The following is an 18,719-nucleotide window of genomic DNA, read 5'->3' as shown; positions in this document are numbered from 1 at the left end:
TAACTGCATAGCAAATTTACTTGGCGCAGTCGCACTGCGGACATTGCGCATGCGCATTAGTGACTAATCGCTCCGTTGCGACAAAAAAATAACGAGCGAACAACTCGAAATGATCCCCATGGGCTGATGCAGAGTGAAACCTCCTACGCCAGTTTGACAGTGTTAAACACATGACCAGAAAGTGGGCCACACCTGCACACCTTTGATACTAATGCCCACTTGCACCTGGTGAAGAGGGATAAGTGAGGGAATGGGTGGACAAACTTAGGGAGTGTACAGTAAGTACAGTATGCACAGAATGTACAGTTTGGATAATTGCCATCAGATGCAGGGCAGCAGAGAGATGCATATATGAGCATAATGTGAGTGCTTGAGGGCAGGTGCAAACACACAGTGATGATGACAGTCACCAGCACCTGTGAAATACTTGTAATTAGCTGACTGCGAATGCTCAGCTGATGCTAAAAAGTGCTGCTATTATTATTATTATTATTATTATTATCCTTTATTTTATAAGGCACCAATTACAGAGTACATAAACAAATAAGCAAAACATGAAGACAGTGACTTACAATTCAATATAATATAGGCAGGGCCGGATTAAGGCTGGTGGGGGCCAAGGGGAGATGAAGTTGTGGGGCCCCCCAAGTAAAACTGCTTATAATCAACCTGCTCCCCTCCCCCCCCCCCCCATTTCATGACAAACACATACCTGTACCATCACAGAGCAACAGGGAGCGGCGCTGTCTCACAGGGGGCTGGGCTGGCCGGTTCAGTACTGGTCCGCTTCAGCAGCAGGGCTCTCTCCTCTTCCCTCCTCCTGTCTCGTCAGTTCCGCAGCAGCAGGGCTCCCTCCGCCTCCCGAGTCCCGTCCCGACAGGTTCGCAGCAGAGCTCCCTCCTCCAGTTCCGACTGGCCATTACAGTGCAGCTGCACTTCGATGGCTGAAGAAGCTGGTCGCATGGGGCTGCTGCTCTGCGTGACCTCTGATGTCATGCGGTGCAGCGCACAGCCGGATAGCATCTGAGATGAGTGCTCTGGTGCTCAGCGATGCCCGGCAGAAAACGCGACACGATTTCAACTCGCTCCCACTGTAAGGGGGACACAGTGGATGTTGGGGCCCATAATGTGTGGGGGCACAGGGACGACCACCCCTCTCGCCCCTGCTTTAATCCGGTTGTGAATATAGGACAGGGTATATAAACATAGCTGCATCAACGAAGGTACCGCATATTGTTATATAACTCCAGAAAAATAATGGAGAACAAAAATTTGGAGGATAAAATGGGGAAAGATCAAGAACCACTTCCTCCTAGTGCTGAAGCTGCTGCCACTAGTCATGACATAGATGAGGAAATCCCATCAACGTCATCTGCCAAGGCCTATGCCCAATGTGATAGTAGAGGGCATGTAAAATGCAAAAAGCCAAAGTTCAGTAAAAAGACCCAAATTAAAATGGTCTGCGGAGAAACGTAAACTTGACAATATGCCATTTACAACACGGAGTGGCAAGGAATGGCTAGGGCCCTGGCCAATGTTCATAATTAGTGGTTCAGCTTCACATGACAATGAAAGCCCTCGTCCTCCCGCTAGAAAAATTATAAGAGTTAAGCGGGCAAAAGCACAGCAAATAACTGTGCGTTCTAAGATGGTATCACAAATCCCCAAGGAGAGTCCAAGTGTGTCAGCAGTTGCGATGCCTGACCTTCCCAACACTGGACGGGAAGAGGTAGCTCCTTCCACCATTTGCACGCCCTCTGCAAGTGCTGGAAGGAGCACCCACAGTCCAGTTTCTGATATTCAAATTGAAGATGTCACTGTTGAAGTACATCAGGATGAGGATATGGGTGTTGCTGGCGCTGAGGAGGAAGTTGACGATGAGGATTCTGATGGTGATGTGGTTTGTTTAAATCAGGCACCAGGGGAGACATCTGTTGTCCATGGGATGAATAAGCCCATTGTGATGCCTGGGCAAAATACCAAAAAAGCCACCTCTTCAGTGTGGAATTATTTCTCCACAAATCCAGACAACAGGTGTCAAGCAGTCTGTAATAAGTAGGGGTAAGTACGTTAACCACCTAGGAACATCCTCCCTTATACGTCACCTGCAGCGTGTTTATCAGAAGTCAGTGTCAAGTTGTGAAACTTAGGGTAAGAGCATAAGCAGTCCACTGACACCTAAATCACGTCTTCCACTTGTACCTAAGATCCTGCAAGCCACACCACCAACTTCCTCAACGTCAACTTCCTCCTCAGTCAGGTACGTCAGTAGTCCTGCAGACCATGTCATTGGCAAAACTGGGATTCCTCTGGAGGATCCTTAAGTGGTACGCCTACTGCTGCTGCTGTTGTTGCTGCTGGGAGTCAATTGTCATCCCAGAGGGGAAGTTGGAAGAACACTTGTACTACTTCAACTAAGCAACTGACTGTCCAACAGTCCTTTGTGAGGAAGATGAAATATGACAGCAGTCATCCTTTTGCAAAGCAGATAACTGAGGCCTTGACAGCTATGTTGGTGTTAGACTTGCTTCCGGTATCTGCCATTTGTTCAGTGGGACTTAGAAAATTGTTTGAGGTAGTGTGTCCCCGGTACCAAATCCCATCTAGGTTCCACTTCACTAGGCAGGCGATGCCGAGAATGTACAGAGACGTCAGAAAAAGTGTCCTCAGTGTCCTAAAAAATGCAGTGGTACCCACTGTCCACTTAACCACGGATAAGTGGAACAGGGCAGACTAAGGACTATATGACTGTGATAGCTCAATTGGTAGATGTATTGCCACCCGCAGCAACAACAGCAGCTGCGCCAGTAGCAGCATCTTGTAAACGCCAACTCGTTCCTAGGCAAGCTACGCTATGTATCACCGCTTTCCGTAAGAGGCACACCGCTGACAACCTATTACGGAAACTGAGGGACATCATCGCACAATGGCTTACCCCAATTAGACTATCCTGGGGATTTGTGATATCGGACAACACCACCATTATTGTGTGTTCGTTGCATCTCTGCAAATTTCAGCACGTCTCATGTTTTGCACATACAATTAATTTGGTGGTGCAGAATTTTAAAAAAAATGACAGGGGCATGCAAGAGATGCTGTCGTGGGCCCGAAGAATTGCGGGCCACTTTCGGCATTCAGCCACCGCGTGCCGAAGACTGGAGCGCCAGCAAACACTCCTGAACCTGCCACTCCATCGCCTGAAGCAAGAGGTGGTAATGAGGTGGAATTCAACACTCTATATGCTTCAGAGGATGGAGGAGCAGCAAAAGGCAATTCAAGCCTATACATCAATCTATGACTGTTAGGGTCTCCTGCCCTGTGCTGCCACGTCGTCATGGCAACCGGGAGACAAGTGCTAGCGGAGTAACCTGAGCGCAGCTGATACTCCGGTTCGGGTCTTTTGCTGTGCAGTGGTTATAGGCTCTGTGCATGGCAGGGGATCCGGTGCTGGTTTTTGTGCTCACAGTCTGTGAGGTCTGAGTGGGGCGTGGACAGCACCTGCTTTATAAGGCCTCTTTTCAGGGTAAGCAGATGCTGCTGAATCTTTGTTGGTTAGTCAGTTTCTGAAAGTTAGCCAGTACTGTGTAGCTTTGTATTTGTTTGTTGCTTACTGCAAATAGGCCTGGGGATTTGGTATTACACTCTGCCAATCCAGACCTAGCAGTAAGACTGGAGTCAGTCGTTCAGCTTGCTGGGGTTCTGTTACTACTCTGTGAACTTAGCAAGTTTGCGGCTGTATTCTAAGACTTGCCTGTCTAATCCTGTCTCACTGTGCTAGGTGTCAGGGGTCAGTTTAGTGGCAGTAAACCGAACCTGTGCACTGCAAGTGAGAATTAGGATTGTGGAGAATCTCCTTGTGTCTATCATTCCATCTCTGACCAAGGAGTTTACTGCCACACCCGTTGGTAACCCTTTAGGGTTTTGCTGTTGCCCTTAGCAACAGCATTTCGGGTTTTCTATGTATTAAAAACACAACATCTTGCTTTTCACATCTGAGCAGTTCTAATACAAGGGAGATACCCTGTTCCTTAGCCTCTGGGCTTCTCTGTTCACGTTGTGTGTATTTTGTTACCCTTCCACCTTCTGTGTACGTTATGTCATATTCCCTAGTCTGTCTGTGAGTCCATGTGTTTTGCATAACAGTTCAAACACCAGTACATTCCTGCAGGCACTGGAGTGCATAACAGTCCTGACACCAGTACTTTCCTGCAGGCACTGGTGTGCATAACATATTCAGCAGCCCAATACTCCTGTTGAAATTTTGTGGGAATATGGAGCATACCCCTCAAAATACGTTGCAACAGGTGGTTGATCAGGTGCAGGTCCTGACTCAAAAATGTAATGATTTGTCCATTAAAATGCACACCTCCCAGGCTGCTGGCGGAGCTCCCGCAGCAGCAGCACCTGCAGGGGTTAAGGAGCCGAAAGTAAATCTCCCGGATCGTTTTTCTGGAGATCGCTCGCAGTTCTTTTGTTTCAAGGAGAGCTGCAAGCTATACTTCCGGCTTAGGCCTCAGTCTTCTGGGTCGGAGATTCAGCGGGTGGGCATAGTGATTTCCTTGCTACAAGGAGACCCACAGGTCTGGGCATATGGGTTGCAGCCTGACTGTCCGTCGCTTAAAAGTGTTGATGCTTTTTTTACGGCACTGGGCATGTTGTATGATGACCCTGACAAGACGGCCTCAGCCGAGGCTCAGATTTCGATCCTTAAGCAAGGGCGAAGGCCAGTTGAGGTTTACTGTACGGAGTTTCGGAGGTTGGCCCATGATACCCAGTGGAATGACCCAGCCCTGAGACACCAGTACCGAAGAGGTCTTTCTAACCAGATAAAGGACCAACTGGTACAACATCCCTTGCCTGATAGCTTGGATCAGCTCATGCAGTTATCCATCCGGGTGGATAGACGGCTGAGAGAGCGTAGGCTTGAAAGGGAGACTGAGATTTCCTTCCTTCCCAAGGGAACCTCAGACTCTGAGGAATTTTCCGAGGAGTCTATGCAGATTGGGGCTACCCGCCTCTCCTCGCGTGAGAAGATGCGGAGGAGACAGCAGGGGTTGTGTTTGTACTGTGGGAATAAAGGTCATGTGGTAGTATCATGCCCAGAAAAGCCGGAAAACTTCAGGGCCTGAGGGTGATGGGAAATATCCTGTCAGGCCAGAAGTCAGAATTTCCCAAGAAGACTTTTATCATTCCGGTGACCTTGAAGATCCTCGGTCAAACTGTCAAGACTGAGGCCTTTGTGGACAGTGGGGCCGATGGGGTTTTTATGGACCGCCAATTCGCCCTGAAACACTCTGTTCCCTTAGTACCCTTGGCATCGGAAATTGAGATTTGTGGGTTAAACGGGGAACCATTATCCCAAGGTAAAATTACCTCTTGCACTAGCCAGATTTCTTTGTTTATTGGAGCCACACACTCTGAAAAATTGTCCTTTTATGTGACTGTCTGTACTTTTGCCCCATTGGTGTTGGGGTTACCCTGGTTAAGGGCCCACAATCCTCAATTGGACTGGGTCTCTGGGGAGATTCTTAGTTGGAGTACTGATTGTTTCAGGAGTTGCTTGAGCCTTCCAGTCAGGTTCTCGCAGCTAAGTTTGCCAGGATGTTATGCAGATTTTGCGGACGTGTTCTCCAAAAAAGTTGCAGAGGTACTACCTCCCCATCGCTCCTATGACTGTGCCATTGATTTGTTGCCAAATGCTAAGCTTCCCAAGAGCAGGTTGTACTCCCTGTCACGTCCTGAGACTCAGGCTATGGCAGAGTACATTCAGGAGAACTTGGCTAAGGGATTTATCAGACCTTCACAGTCTCCAGTTGGGTCGGGGTTCTTCTTCGTGGGTAAAAAGGACGGTTCGTTGCGACCCTGCATCGACTTCAGGGAATTGAACCGTATCACGATTAAAAACTCATACCCACTGCCTCTCATTTCGGTCTTGTTTGACCAGCTTCGTACTGCCACCATTTTTTCTAAGATTGACCTACGCGGTGCGTACAATCTAATCCGAATAAGAGAGGGGGATGAATGGAAGACTGCCTTTAATACCCACTCGGGGCATTATGAATATTTAGTGATGCCTTTTGGGCTCTGTAATGCCCCGGCAGTCTTCCAGGATTTCATGAATGATGTGCTCAGGGAATATTTGGATAGATTCTTAGTTGTATACTTAGATGACATCCTAATCTTCTCCCATTCCCTGGAGGAACATCGGAAGCATGTACGCTTAGTCCTCCAGAAACTCAGAGACCACCGGCTTGGGGCGAAGCTGGAGAAGTGCGAATTTGAAGTTCAGCAAATCGCATTTCTAGGATATATTATCTCCCCAGAAGGTTTCCAAATGGAGGGTTCCAAGGTACAGGCAGTCCTGGATTGGGTGCAGCCCACTAGTTTGAAGGCGCTTCAGCGTTTCCTGGGCTTTGCGAATTTTTATAGACGATTTATGGCTGGATTTTCGTCTATAGTGGCGCCCTTGGTGGCACTCACTAAGAAAGGGGCGGATGTTGCTCACTGGTCTTGTGAGGCTAAAGCGGCTTTTGCCCGTCTCAAAAGGGCATTTGTTTCGGCCAAGGTGCTGCGACACCCAGATCCAGAGCGTCCTTTTGTGGTGGAGGTGGATGCCTCTGAGATGGGTATTGGGGCAGTGCTTTCTCAGATGGGAGTGTCAGATAATCGCCTTCATCCCTGTGCTTACTTTTCCCGTAAATTTTCGCCTGCCGAGATGAATTATGACGTGGGTAACCGGGAATTGTTGGCTATTAAGGATGCACTCGAGGAGTGGAGACACTGGCTTGAGGGGGCTAAGTTTGTGGTCTCAATTCTCACTGACCATAAGAATCTGGCATATTTAGAGTCAGCGAAGCGTCTCAATGCCAGGCAGGCACGATGGGCTTTGTTTTTTGCTCGCTTTAATTTTTTGATAACATATCGCCCTGGGTCAAAAAACATCAAGGCTGATGCGCTCTCGCGGAGTTTTGCTCCAATCCAGGAGACCACCGAGGAGCCGTTGCCCATTGTTTCCCCATCATGTATTAAAGTGGGCATTACCCAGGACCTCTTATCATTAGTCCTTAGAGCACAGGAGCAGGCTCCTCCAGACCTTCCGGTAGGTCTTTTGTTTGTGCCTCCTAGGTTAAGACAGCAAGTGTTCCTGGAATTCCATGCCAAGAAGTCTGCAGGTCACCCGGGTATTGCCAGAACTCGGGAGTTGCTATCTAGGGCGGTGTGGTGGCCCTCGGTGGCTAAGGATGTGGATCAGTGGGTTCGGGCATGTGACATCTGTGCCCGAAATAAGACTCCTAGAGGGGTTCCTGTTGGCCCATTACATCCACTCTCTATTCCATCTAAGCCATGGACCCACATTTCAATGGATTTTGTGGTGGACTTGCCCAAATCCTCGGGGATGACAGCCATCTGGGTTGTCGTTGACAGGTTTTCGAAGATGGCGCACTTCGTTCCACTGGTTGGGCTGCCATCGGCCAGACGCCTGTCTGAATTATTTATGCTGCATGTTGTGCGTCTCCACGGGTTGCCACTTGATGTGGTCTCTGACCGCGGATCCCAGTTTGTGGCCAGATTCTGGAGGGCATTTTGTTCCGATCTCCAGATTTCTGTCAGCTTGTCGTCGGGCTACCATCCGCAGTCTAATGGGCAGACTGAAAGGGTGAACCAGTCCTTGGAGCAGTTCCTCAGGTGTTATGTCTCCAAGTGTCAGACTGACTGGGTTGCTCATCTGTCCATGGCGGAGTTTGCCTATAACAACGCGGCTCACTCTGCTACAGGGATCTCTCCCTTCCTTTGTGTGTATGGGCATCATCCTAAGCCAATTCTTTTGACCCCCTGGACTCCACGCCTGGTGGTTCCTCTGTGGTTTCGGTCCTTAGAGGTATTTGGCGGAAAGTGAAGAAAGCCCTTGTGTCTGTGTCATTAGTGACCAAAAGGGTTTTTGATAAGCGGAAAAGACCCTGCAGCTTCAAATTAGGAGACTTCGTCTGGTTGTCTACCAAGAATTTGAAGTTGAGACAGCCATCTCATAAGTTAGGCCCCCGGTTCATCGGCCCTTATAAGATCACCAGGGTTATCAATCCGGTGGCATTTCAGTTAGATCTGCCCCGTTCTTTGGGTATCAATAAAACATTTCATTGTTCCCTTTTAAAACGGGCGATTAGTAATCCTTCTTCCAGTGGAAGACCTTCCCCTCTTCTGATACGTGGCCAGAGGGAGTTTGTTGTTGAAAGGATTCTTGACTCCAAGGTGGTTCGGGGTCGGCTGTCATTTTTGGTGCACTGGAAGGGGTATGGCCCGGAGGAGCGGTCGTGGGTGCGCAGTTGTGATCTTCATGCCCCCAGACTGATACGCTCTTTCTTCTCGCAGTTCCCCGATAAACCCGGTGGTAGGGGTTCATTGACCCCTCGTCAGAGGGGGGGTACTGTTAGGGTCTCCTGCCCTGTGCTGCCACGTCGTCATGGCAACCGGGAGACAAGTGCTAGCGGAGTAACCTGAGCGCAGCTGATACTCCGGTTCGGGTCTTTTGCTGTGCAGTGGTTATAGGCTCTGTGCATGGCAGGGGATCCGGTGCTGGTTTTTGTGCTCACAGTCTGTGAGGTCTGAGTGGGGCGTGGACAGCACCTGCTTTATAAGGCCTCTTTTCAGGGTAAGCAGATGCTGCTGAATCTTTGTTGGTTAGTCAGTTTCTGAAAGTTAGCCAGTACTGTGTAGCTTTGTATTTGTTTGTTGCTTACTGCAAATAGGCCTGGGGATTTGGTATTACACTCTGCCAATCCAGACCTAGCAGTAAGACTGGAGTCAGTCGTTCAGCTTGCTGGGGTTCTGTTACTACTCTGTGAACTTAGCAAGTTTGCGGCTGTATTCTAAGACTTGCCTGTCTAATCCTGTCTCACTGTGCTAGGTGTCAGGGGTCAGTTTAGTGGCAGTAAACCGAACCTGTGCACTGCAAGTGAGAATTAGGATTGTGGAGAATCTCCTTGTGTCTATCATTCCATCTCTGACCAAGGAGTTTACTGCCACACCCGTTGGTAACCCTTTAGGGTTTTGCTGTTGCCCTTAGCAACAGCATTTCGGGTTTTCTATGTATTAAAAACACAACATCTTGCTTTTCACATCTGAGCAGTTCTAATACAAGGGAGATACCCTGTTCCTTAGCCTCTGGGCTTCTCTGTTCACGTTGTGTGTATTTTGTTACCCTTCCACCTTCTGTGTACGTTATGTCATATTCCCTAGTCTGTCTGTGAGTCCATGTGTTTTGCATAACAGTTCAAACACCAGTACATTCCTGCAGGCACTGGAGTGCATAACAGTCCTGACACCAGTACTTTCCTGCAGGCACTGGTGTGCATAACAATGATATAGGCAAAGGAGGGGGAATGCACCTGACTCAAGTGCAGTGGAGAATGATTTCCGTCTTGTGCCAGGTTCTCCAACCCTTTGAACTTGCCACACGTGAAGTCAGTTCAGACACTGCCAGCTTGAATCAGGTCATTCCCCTCATCAGGCTTTTGCAGAAGCAGCTGGAGAAATTGAAGGAGGAGCTAAGACGGAGCGATTCCACTACATTTGTGGGACTTGTGGATGGTGCCCTTCATTCAGTTTGCCAGAATTCAAGGGTGGTCAATCTGTTGAAATCAGAGCACTACATTTTGTCCACCGTGCTCGATCCTAGGTTTAAAGCCTAAGTTGTATCTCTCTTTCCAGCAGACACAAGTCTGCAGAGGTTCAAAGACCTGCTGGTGAGAAAATTGTCAACTCAAGCGGAATGTGACCCAGCAACAGCTCCTCCTTCATTTTTTCCCGCAATTGGGGTTGCAAGGAAAAGGATAAGATTTCCTAGCCCACCCACTGGCGGTGATGCAGGGCAGTCAGGAGTGAAAGCTGACATCTGGTTGAGAGGCTCCTGTCAGTCACCACTGCTCTGTATAGCAGAGCAGCATGAATAGACGCTGTACGCATGCGCACAGCGTCTGTTCACAGGATACAGTGGACTGTGGGCATGCCAGCAGCTCATAGAGCGCTGGCTATGCCCCCACTGTGAGGTAAATGGAAGGTGTGGCAGGCGGTCGCAGCATTCCCGTGAAGCCACTCACCCTTTTAAAAAGTCACACTCCTCCTGACCTAAAAGTTGGGAGGTATGCTATGGGGGTCACAGAGTTTTGGCTACGCCCCTGATTCTATGCTTTCTTCATCATATATTATGTTTTAGTCTGTGTGACTTTTCCAAACAAGAGGTGAAGAGTTGTACCTGAGATATTTATATTCCAGATATTTTTTAAGTTTTGTTAAAGCTGAATAGTGACTGCATATTTCCAAGAAAAGTAAATGGTTAAAACATGGGTGTACGTTTATGTGATGTATGTTGGACATTAACGTGGCTCAAAGACTATAGATGGATGCCAACCTGCATGTTACTTGAGATATCTGTCACTTTGTCTATTCTCTCAATTGCGGCTTTTTAGTGAAACTCTGCATCAACCCAAAAATATGCCTTTGCCATTACTGTCTGGACTGGCTTTAGATAGGCACTGAGTAATTGTTACTTTAATCCCATTTGTCTCACTCGTCGGTATGTCCACGACAAAATTCCTTACTTCTACCTATTTTGTGCCAAAGCTGTCACAAAATAATTTATACTGTAGGAGCACAGTTACGCATCTGTGGTGTCCTGTACAGTTACCACCCGTGGTGTCCAGCACAATTACCTACATGAAGTGTCAAGTTACCCACCAGTGGTGTATAGTGCAGTTACGCATCTGCAGTTACTCACTCCATAGTGTCCTGCACAGTTACCCACCCATGGTATCCAGCACAGTTACTCATCTGTGGTGTCCAGCACAGTTACACACACGTTGTCTGATACAGTTGCTCACCAATGGTGTTCAGCACAGTTACTTATCAATGGTGTCCAGCACAGGTACTCATCTGTGCTGTCTAGCCTAGTTACCCACCTGTGGTGTCCAGCACAGTTACCTACCCATGGTGTCCAGTACAGTTATACATCTGTGGTGTCCAGAGCAGTTACTACCCACAGTGCCCAGCACAGTTACCCACCTGTGGTGTCCAGCACAGTTATTCATCTGTGGTGTCCAGCACAGTTACCAACCCATGGTATCCAGCACAGTTATTCATCTGTGGTGTCTTAGACAGTTAAACAGTCTTGGTGTCCAGGACAGTTATTCACCCGTTGTGTCAGCACTGTTACTGGCCTGTGGAGTCCAGCACAGTTACCCACCTATGGTGTATAGTTACACACCAATAGTGTCCAGCACAGTTACAGACATGTGGGGTCCAGCAGTTACCCACCTTTTTTATCAAGTACAGTTACCCATCTGTGGTGTTCAGCACAGTTACACACCCACAGTGTACACCACAGTTACTCATACATGGTGTCCAGTACAGTTACCCACCCATGGTGTCCTGTGCAGTTACCCACCTGTGGTGTCTAGCAAGGTTAATTTTCTGTGGTATCCAGCACAAAAACCCACCTTTGTTGTCCAGCACAGGTTTCTGGTGTCCAGAAAAGTTATCTAGTCATGGTGCCCAGTACAGTTACCCAATCATGATCTCCATCACAGTTACTCTCCATGGAGGCCAGCCCATTGGTTGCTATAAGCAACATCTCATCTTAAATGGAACTCCATCTTAGTAAATTTACCTCTTGGTATCCAACCATGGGTGTTTTAAGAGAGGAGGAGGCCTGTGTGCAGCCTCCGCCATCCGGGCCCCCTCCTATCTGATGGCAGTACTGGAGAGTCTAAACACTAGAGGGCTGACTCTAATACGAATACACACATCTCCAGGAAAATGGCACAGCTGACATTTTCCCAGTGATTTCTCTATTGTGCATGTGCAAAACACAGAGAAAATTGCTGCTGTGTCTTTTCCCCAGCGATTTCTACAGTGCTGCTGCTGTCGGCACGGGACTCCGAAGGGTTAAGTATTAAAGAAATGGGTGTAACGTGTGCGGTGTGGGCCCCCTGGACTCTGAGGCCTGTATGTATTGCACACCCTGCATACCTCCCAACATGACCCTCTCCAGGAGGGACAAAATGCTCTACTTCTGGATTTTTCTCTTAATTTATTATTGCTAGCACCTGTTTTGAACAGGTTAATGGATAAGAAACGTGTTTCACCACAGGTGGCAACAATCATAAATTAAGAGGGAGGTCCAGGAGCAGAGCATTCTGTAACGCCTGGAGAGGGTCATATTGGGAGGTATACACTGCACCATACTTGCCTACCTGAGCCTCTCCATGAGGGAGAAAATGCTCTGTTCCTGGGCTTTCCTGGTAATGTATGATTGCCATCACCTGTGGTGAAACACCTTTCTTATCAATTAACTAGCTCACCACAGGTGATGGCAATCATACATTAGCAGGAAAGTCCAGGAACAGAGCATTTTCTCCCTCATGGAGAGGGTCAGGTAGGCAAGTATGCACTGCACCCATTATAACTATGCCAGTTTGTCCAGCACTGGTATCCAGTTACCCATCTTTGGTCCAGCACAGTTACACACCCATAGTGTCAAGCACAGTTACTGACCCATGGTGTCCAATGCAGGTACCATCCATAGTGTCTAGTGCTGTTACCCACAAGTGGTGTCTAGTACACTTACACACCTGTCTAGTACACTTACACACAGTATTAAACCCTTAGTGTCCAGCACAGTTACCCACCTCTGGTGTCTAGCACATTTGAGGGCCCTACACATTGAGAGATTTGATTGATTTGCACGATGAAGGATATGAGCATTGAACGATTTTTCAGGTAGTTTTTAGTAACAATTTTGAGCATATACACTGAACGATTTGTATGAACGATTTGAGCATATTGCACATTGCATACGACCAGACCCGGCCCTAACCAATATGATGCCCTAGGCAAGATTTTGGCTGGTGCCCCCTAGCACCACTGCTAGTTCTGCCTCTGACCCTGAACCCTTTTCCCAGCACCATCACCCCCACCCATAGCAGTCCTTTTTTTTTTTTCCTACCCCCTGTAATTTAAATAAGAACAGTGCGCACATTCGGTGCACAGCCCAAAAAGGTATGTGTTTTTGCTGGCAAGGGGCATGGCCAAACAATAGTACCCCCAATTCAAATTATGCCTCACAGTAATGCAACTTTATTTACAATTTATCATGTGATAGAGCCCCTTATTCATATTACATCACACAGTAGTACCACTTTACCTTATATACATTACTCCTCACAATAGTGCCCCTCATTCACATAACATCATACTGAATTTCTCTTTATTCACATTACACCATACCATATTGCTCTTTATTCTCATTACACCTCACCATATTGCTCCTTATTCACATTACACCACACCATATTGCTCTTTATTCACATTAGACCACACAGTAGTGCCCTTTCTATACGTTATGCCACACAGTAGAGCACCTTATACACATAATGCCACACATTGGTAATGCATTTATACACATAATACCACACAATAATGCCCCTTACACATATGACACCCATTATTAATGCCCTTATACACATAATGACACACATAATGTCCCTTACACAAATGCCGCACATTATTAGTGCCCTTATACCCATAACGACACACATAGTGCCCCTTACACATATGTTACACATTATTAATGCCCTTATACACATAATGACACATATAGTGACCTTTACACATTTGCTGCACATTATTAATGCATTTATACACATGAAACGCATAATGCCTCTTACACATATGCCGAACACTATTGCACAACCAACCCACTCACACACACACACACACACACACACACACACACACACACACACACACAGAGCACTCGCACCGCCACTAACACTGCGACCTCTGCTTCTGCTTGGATACAGATGTTTCCTCATAAATCTTGCCTCCATGTGCCATGCAGCAGGAGATGCCTGGCGTGAGTCAACTGGCAGTTCTGCTAACTTTGGGTGCCTATTTTTGATGAAAATGCATCTTATTTGTATTGCTATGTGGCTAGGATGCACAAGCAGCTTCTGCTGATAAAAATGATATGCGGCATGCCTATATACTGTGTGCGACTGTGGCTGTATTTGCATATGAAATGCTACACACAGAATATAGGCATGCTGCATAACATTTTAATCAGCAGAAGCTGATTGTGCCCCTAAGCATACCAGATGCCCTAGGCAATTGCCTATTTTGCCTATGCCTAGGGCCAGCTCTGCATACGACGATATTGTCCAAATTGGCTTGCAATGATAAACAATGATAGACCAGAGATGGATGACTGCGTGGACGCGCATCGTTCATCGACGGTGCCTCCACACTGAACGATATAGCGTTAATTTTTTACTGATATCGTCCATATCATTCTTAAATATCTAACAGTGTGTAGGGCCCTTTAATTATCTGTTGTGTCCAACACAGTTACCCAACCGCAGTGTCCAGCTATTACAATCCTGACTGTACTTCTCATGTTCTGTGTCTTACCTCAGCATATCCTGTAACCTCCATCTGCTTCAACTCAGTATGCAAACTGCAATCTGTGTTACTTACTCTTGATTAACCATTTGAGTAATCTGTCTAATCTCAGTGAGTAATCAGCAATATCCTGTTTGCAGCATTTGATTCTCCACTGCGCTCAGCTTTCTGGTGATTGGGCCTAAAAGCCAGCACCCTCTGTTCATTTTAAGAAGTTTAGGCTTCAGTGTTTTCCCGGCCTGCTAGGCCTCAAATCACATCAGAGCCTAGTCGGGAGTACTGCTGTGACAGGGCCAGATCAACTGACCATGAGATATCCAATCCTGTGCCAGCCTGAGAGTCCCTAAATCGCATGACTCTATTTACCAATCACCAAGCTCCAAGAGGTATAAGTAGAGAGAGCTGAGTTTCAGAAGCTGCGAGTTCCTTGAGTCACACAGCTCAGTGTGAGTCTGGTGGATCAGCTCCCAAGAGTTTACAGATATTACCTTAGTACCTGCAAATCTCTGTTCCGTTTCTCTCCAGTTTGGTTCCAGTCCAGTCAGTGATGTGCAGTGGGGTGAGGCAGGTGAAGCAGAGCCTTTCTTGTCATACTAATGTTTGTACCAGAGTTTTGACTGTATAAAGTATATGAAAAATAAACACAATATGTTAGAAATAGCTTATTTGTATAATTCTAATCTAATTTACAGTTAAAACTCTGGAGTAAAAAGTCTATGACAGGTGCCTAACTTTTCCGCAATTCTCTGATCAAAAGCATAAAATTTCCTGGAGTTTATACTGCTGCACCTGCCTATAATGCCCACATATACCATTTGGCTCATAAAATGTGTGTAAATCTGGAGCTGGTATTAGCCAGTGCCTCCTGAGCCATTTACCTCACCGCACGTCCCTGAGTCCGGTTTCATTCCAGTTTGGTTGCAGTCCTGTCTGGTAGCATCCCAGTCCAGTCCGGCTGCTCTCTAGTCCAGTTGCACTCCAGTGCGCTTCCAGTCCGGTTGCAAGGAGTCCAGTCCAGTTGCATTCCAGTCTAGGCCTCATCCAGAAGTGTTATTATCCCGGTTTCAGCCCGGTCAACACGCCAATCCGGTTCCTATCCAGTAGTGTTATCATCGCTTCCAGCCGAACCCCTTTCATCATTTGTTTCAGCCGAACCCTGCTCAACATCAGTCTTGTAATTCTCGACCATCACCCTTCCGGATTCTGCAACTCAAGCATACCGGGATTTTCACCAAGTAAGGAGTGTCATATTATCTACATACAGTTCTCAGTCAGCTAATCTCCTGCTACACTGCTCCCTACTACAGTACATTCACCATCCAGTCATCAACACCAAAGTCCCTGGTGCTCCAGTGGTTACGATACGGCTCCATCTGCCGAGACCCGGGTTCCACTCCCGGTCAGGGATTGCGCTTTACCTCTACATCTCACTGACCTCAGACAAGCCAGTTCCATACATAGTCCTCCACTTACCCGCACAGACTTCACATAGACTCCAGGTTCACAAAACAAACAGATCTGACACCAGCACAGTTACCCATCCATGGTGTCCAGCACAGTTACCCATCTCTGGTGTCTAGCACAGATACTCATCTCTGGTGTCCAACACAGTTACACCCCCCCCCCCCACACACACACACACACACTCACACAGTGCCCTGCACAGTTACCCACCCATGGAGTCAAGCACAGTCATTGGACTGTGGTTTCCAGCACAGTTACCCATCCATGTTGTTCAGCTACACACCCAGAGTATCCAGCACAGTTATTCACCCATGGTGTCTAGCAGTTACCCATCTGTGGGGTCTAGCACAGCTACCACCTGTGGTGTCCAGCTCAATTCCTCACCAGTTGTGTCTGGCAAACACACTGACCAGTCTTTTAGTGTTGGCGAGGCTATTTGTACATTACAGTATGTAAGGATTCACTGTTACTGTAGAATGCATCATGATTTTTTTTTAAATAAGAATACATTTGCAACATGACTAAGGGGTCTATTCATGAAGCAGTGAAAATAGTGGAGAAACAGACCAGTGGAGAAGTTGCCCATGGCAACCAATCAGCATCTCCCTTACATTTTATAGAATGTATTTGATAAAGTCTTCCTTTGAAGCTGAGTGGTTGCCATGGGCAACTTTACCACTGGTCCTTTTCTCCACTCTTTTTACTGCATCATGAATAGACTCCCTAAATGCGTTTTTTTCCCCACTACAGCTGCTGCAGTGTACAGCTCCACCGAAGAGTCGGCGACAAGAGAGAGACACAGAGGAGGCTGAAAGTGTGTTTTCAAACAACACACACAAACATTACACATCTATTAAGGACTGCAATCATAACATTAATCAATTTGGACTCAACCACAAAGTGAATTTTTGCCTGCAGCCTAATTTAAACTGATATGTTAAATAGTTTTTTTTAAATAAAAGGTGCCCACTAAAAGAGATTTTCTAATCCATACCTACATTGTTTTTTAAGTCATTTTAATTATGTCAGCTAGCATAGATTTTTATTTAAGCATGTGCATTGATAGGTGTGCCACATTATTATAGGTTGTATTTATTCGCCATTACAAGTGTTTTTTTTTTTGTTCTTTTGCAGTTCCTTCTCATGCGCTCTCAGCACCGCCGATCCTCCCCCGCCTGTCACCAGCACCTCAGGGCCTGCGACTTCCAGGCCTGATGGCATATTTATTGGGGGAAGAAGAGGAGAATGACAACACCATCCTCCTCACTCCCATGGAGCCTACGCCAAATGTGCCACCTCCACTGTAGCCGCAACCACCTCTGCCCAGCACACGGGCCAGTGCTCCAAGTATGGATGATCTCTCCCTGTCCCACCACCATTTTCTGGAGCAGCAGATGTTCTTTATGGATAAGCAGACCACCCAGCTGGACTATATTGGGTGGCAGAAGAATAGGACAGCGGTGGTGGCACAAGGCACCCGCACCAATATGACCAGAAAGATAAATAGTTGCATAAGAGAATTGACCCACGTGACACAGGACATGCAGGCCATCCGAGAGCAAACATAGGTGATTGTGGCCCTGCAGAGGGAGCTGGTGGCACAAAGAGCTGTGCATGAACGCCCAACAACCTCAACGGCTGGCTCCCTCCACTCCAGCACACTGAGTGCTTCGCCAGTGACCCCCAAAGGCGTAATGTCTGGAATCAGGAAGGGGGGGAGCAGCAAGAGGTTGAGGGCCTTCTACATCACAATAATTTTTTACAATTTTTTATTCCCACCTTTCTATTTGTTTCCCTGTTTTGGAATTTGTTCCTAAATGTCTTGTTTTGAAGTGAAGTAAATCCCAAACATGTGTTTGTGGTTTGTTACTAAAACATTAGTTAATTTCAAAGTATAAAAAATTATTTAGGGCTAATGTGTTTTAATTGTATGTTTAAGTTTGTACACTTTTTAGGGATTACATTAAGGGAATTTTGTATTAAAACTAGTGATGTGCACCTGAAATTTTTCGGGTTTTGTGTTTTGGTTTTGCGTTCGGTTCCGTGGCCGTGTTTTGGGTTCGGACGCGTTTTGGCAAAACCTCACCGAATTTTTTTTGTCGGATTCGGGTGTGTTTTGGATTCGGGTGTTTTTTTCAAAAGACCCTAAAAAACAGCTTAAATCATAGAATTTGGGGGTCATTTTGATCCCATAGTATTATTAACCTCAATAACCATAATTTCCACTAATTTTCAGTCTATTCTGAACACCTCACACCTCACAATATTATTTTTAGTCCTAAAATTTGCACCGAGGTCGCTGGATGGCTAAGCTAAGCGACCCTAGTGGCCGATACAAACACCTAGCCCATCTAGGAGTGGCACTGCAGTGTCACGCAGGATGGCCCTTCAAAAAAATACTCCCCAAACAGCACATAACGCAAAGAAAAAAAGAGGCGCAATGAGGTAGCTGTGTGACTAAGCTAAGCGACCCTAGTGGCCGACACAAACACCTGGCCCATCTAGGAGTGTCACTGCAGTGTCACGCAGGATGGCCCTTCAAAAAAATACTCCACAAACAGCACATGACGCAAAGAAAAATGAAAGAAAAAAGAGGTGCAAGATGGAATTGTCCTTGGGCCCTCCCACCCACCCTTATGTTGTAAAAACAGGACATGCACACTTTAACGAACCCATCATTTCAGCGACAGGGTCTGCCACACGACTGTGACTGAAATGACTGGTTGGTTTGGGCCCCCACCAAAAAAGAAGCAATCAATCTCTCCTTGCACAAACTGGCTCTACGGAGGCAAGATGTCCACCTA

This window comes from Pseudophryne corroboree, chromosome 7 (genome assembly GCF_028390025.1).
Source record: "Pseudophryne corroboree isolate aPseCor3 chromosome 7, aPseCor3.hap2, whole genome shotgun sequence".
Taxonomy (NCBI): domain Eukaryota; kingdom Metazoa; phylum Chordata; class Amphibia; order Anura; family Myobatrachidae; genus Pseudophryne; species Pseudophryne corroboree.
This window is presented reverse-complemented; position numbering follows the sequence as displayed.